Source organism: Haplochromis burtoni, unplaced genomic scaffold (assembly GCF_018398535.1).
Source record: "Haplochromis burtoni strain Fernald_Lab_line unplaced genomic scaffold, NCSU_Asbu1 Contig_18, whole genome shotgun sequence".
In the NCBI taxonomy this organism is placed as follows: Eukaryota; Metazoa; Chordata; class Actinopteri; order Cichliformes; family Cichlidae; genus Haplochromis; species Haplochromis burtoni.
The window spans coordinates 546,076-549,874 of record NW_024582379.1 but is presented as its reverse complement, the minus strand read 5'-3'; the positions used below and the strand labels follow the sequence as shown (position 1 = coordinate 549,874).

The 3,799-nt window shown below is 38.4% G+C and overlaps 1 protein-coding gene across 1 annotated transcript in view; it reads left to right on the top strand.

Annotated features, from left to right (window-relative positions):
* grid2 (glutamate receptor, ionotropic, delta 2) overlaps positions 1–3,799 on the top strand; it is a gene marked incomplete at its 5' end in the record, with an annotated part of 543,021 nt that overhangs the window by 296,883 nt on the left and 242,339 nt on the right.

Genomic DNA, 3,799 nt, shown 5'->3' with positions numbered 1-3,799 from the left:
GTCTGTCTGTCTGTCTGTCTGTCTGTCTGTCTGTCTGTCTGTCTGTCTGTCTGTCTGTCTGTCTGTCTGTCTGTCTGTCTGTGTCCATTACATACAAACGCGGCATTTTAGTAGGTTATGAAGACGATCTGCTTTAACTGCCGTCTCCAACAGTACATTACAGAGAAAGATAATGGACACACTTCCTTTTTGTTTTTTTCTTACCTTCTCTCGCCCAAACACACATGGATAGACAGGCGTATACATGCGTATACGTGTGCCAGGGCACACTGAAAGAGGCAACCTGTGTCTTCATGCAAGTGACACATCTGTTTGTGTGGATGCGTTACTTTTCTTTATCTCGCGACCACGCTTTCTGGTCCATTAATTCTATCATTAGACCAGAAACATCTTTGTGTCCCTTTTATAAAGAGCCGAAAAGATTTGTCAACCTTGGTCAGTTTTCTTCTAATATTTCTTTTCCTGTTGGTGTGTGTGCAGATATATATGTTGTTGGGTTTTTTGTTTTGCTTTTTTGTAGTATCTGTGCATGATGTTTGTTGGGGCTGCATAAGTTGTACGATTAGTGACCCCACCCTTTGCAATTCCTTGTCTACAACAAACCTATTATCTCTTTACTCAGTTGATCCTCTCCTTGTGTTTGAGGTTACAAACTTGATCAAACTCTCATATACCATATACCCTTTCAGTATATGTCTACACAGGGTCAAGAGCATGTTCTGGTCTGATTTATCCTCCTCTTCACTAGATTGACTGCCTGTCATTGTAGGGCTTTCCTTCCAGGTCAACCATCTATCTTTACTTTCATTTCAAAAGGTGATACAGAAGATAAAGGTACTAAGGCAAAGCTTCTAATAGGTTAAAACTCAGAAAAAAATACTTTGGTATCATGCTTGCTAATGGAAAACACCAGCAGTGACATCATTCATTGGTGGGTCGACTGAAGTACAGCACTAAGAGCTTTAGCTCATAGAAAGCAATGTATACGCTTTCTGCCCTAGGTGATTCATTGTTGATTTACTTGTCATAGCCATAATGGAGCTCCATTCCCCTCATTGCAGTCAATTTACACAATCAATATGTTGTATGCATTGAACTCCGATGGGATCACTCCTGTGGACATATTTTTAAGTTGAAGGTTGAAGCATTTAGTCAGTGTACTGAGAACAGTAGGTCATAAAATGTATCTTCTAACTAGGCAGCTCTGCCAAGCATTTTATACTGAATGAATACTGAACATTGTTAATGGTGCCCTTTTAGAAATGCTAATGCTAACAGCATGATAAAACAACATTTGAAAACAGAATTTTTATCCAGTCTGGTAGTTGATAGTCTATATTCCAAAAGCAATTTCAAGTGTGCTAAGAACCACAGTCTTCCTCTATGAGTCTGCTACACTGTTAGCATAATGTTAGCTAATGTTTAACATGGCATTAGTTTGTGGAGAAAGATTAATGTTACAAGGTCTTCAATGATAAAAACAAAACACACACACAAAAAAACCAGAGAAAACCTCAACAATCAGACAACTCCCTGCGAGGAAGCACTTCAGACTTGACAATAGAAAGAAAAAAACTCCCTTTTAATAGGAAAGAACTTCTGGTAGAAACAGCTAGGCCGGTCGGGGTGTCGCATTGAATATATAGATATACAACTAATGTGTGTCTGACAATAACTTTTAAATCCAAAAGTTTTTGTCAGAGTTAACTGGTCGAAACCTTTCATTATACTCAAACCCGGTAGGTTTAGTTTCCTCTCTTGATTATGCAAAGTTAAGCAATCCTGTGGAAGCCTTCCATACAGAACACGAGGTCTTTAAAATTGCATGCAGATTATGAAATGATATATTTATTCCTTCAGGGATACGTTTTTTCTAACCTTGCTTTTATCATGACTGTACGTGGATTTTTTTTACCTTTTCAAGCTAGCACTTGTTAAACCACCAATTTTAAATCTAAAATTACTCCCAAATGTACCGTTTACATGTAATATAGTAAAACTATATGTAATATAATGTACAAAACATACATATACACACACGCATGCAGGCACAAGTTGGTACTTCACTTTAATCCCTCCACCCTCTGTGACCACTGATTCATCAGATGGATAATCTGGGGTTTCTCCGTGCTGTTCTCTCAGCCACAGAAGGCCCCTTTAAAGACATCACTGCAGTTCCCTAATGGCCTAACCTCCTGTTTAAGGAAAAAAGGCAGAGGCAAGAGAGAGGGAGAGAGGGAGAAACTTAGAGAGAAGCAGAAAGAGAAACAGAGATGGTCTTTTAAGATGATAGCAATGTTCCCAAAAGGCCTTGCTTCTGTACAAGGAGAGTTCTTTAGAGAACAGACAGTCAAGTGTGTCCTCTCAAATGAAGCTACGGTGAAACTGTCCCAATCCCTATTTTCAGCTCTACTGGTGCGTTCCGGACACTGAGAACACATGTTTTCTATCTATCATTTTTCCCTCCCTTCTCACGGTTTATCTCTCTTCTCCATTTTCCTTTTCTTCTCTGACCACCTATGTGATTTTTCTTCCAGTTTTTCCTCAGGTGTCTAATATTCTAACTGTAAAATATGATGTATGTTGAAAATTAGAATGACAGTTGTCATTACAACTGAGCGACCTTGCTCATAATCCACTCAGAACCATAGGATCATTGGCCTCGTTGGAAAAACACAGGGAGCACCGCTTTGTGGAAAAAACCCTGTTGACATTAAGATGATTTGTTTTGCTTTGCTGTTAGCCAATGACAAGAGGGACCTTAGGCACAATGGAAAAAGGTTAAAGCACGGAAAAGCCATTTTAAAACTGTGCTGTGTGGTTAACAGCATTTTATTTTTTCTTATTCGGAAAAATCAATACAGTTGCTGAATATAAGTTTCTGTGTGGATAAATGCACTTATTGCTTTTAGAATGTTACTGGAAATCTTATTAGAGTGGAGGACAAATTCATGTGATCCCCTGTTGAATTTGTAAGTTCGCTTACTTACAAACTACAAAATATCAACCAAAAATTCATAGAAACACATTACATAAAAGTTGTAATTTGATTTGCATGTGACTGAGTTAAATAAGTATTTGAATCATAAGTAAAACACGATTTAGTACTTGGTAGAGAAACCTTTGTTACCAATTACAGCAGTAAGCTGTTTTTCTGTAGTTGGTCACCAGGTTTGCCCAGATTTCAGGATATTGTCCCACTTCTCTTTACGGAAACTCTCTAAATCCTTTAGGTTTCTTAGTTGCTGCTTGACAACTCGAACTCTGGCCACTCTTTGACCTTGTGTGCATCTTCTTTAGTCACTCCTTTGCTGACTTAACAATATGTTTTGGGTCATTGTCATCATGAAAGAACCATCTTCAGTGTTCTTGCTGAGGGAAGGAGGGATGTTTCTTTGTGCTTGACTGTCAGAACGGTGTTTTTTGGGTCATGTTCAGCATTTCTCTTGACAAACATAGATTAGTTGAGTTGATGTTTCTAAATAACTGGAAAAGCAGTTGTCACCTTTTCACCAAACTTCCTGCTAATAGTCCTGTAGCCCATTCTATCCTTGTGCAGGTCTACAGAGGATGTGCCTGACATCCTTTAACAGCTTTTTGGTCTTGCCCATGGTGGTGGATAAGTTGGGATGGATGAAACTGGTTCTGTGCACAGTTGGGCTTTATCAAACAACGAATGTCAATCAGGAGTACCCATAATAGATTAACTGATTGATTGATTGATTGATTGATTGATTGATTGATTGATTGATTGATTGATTGATTGATTGATTGATTGATTGATTGATTGATTGATTGA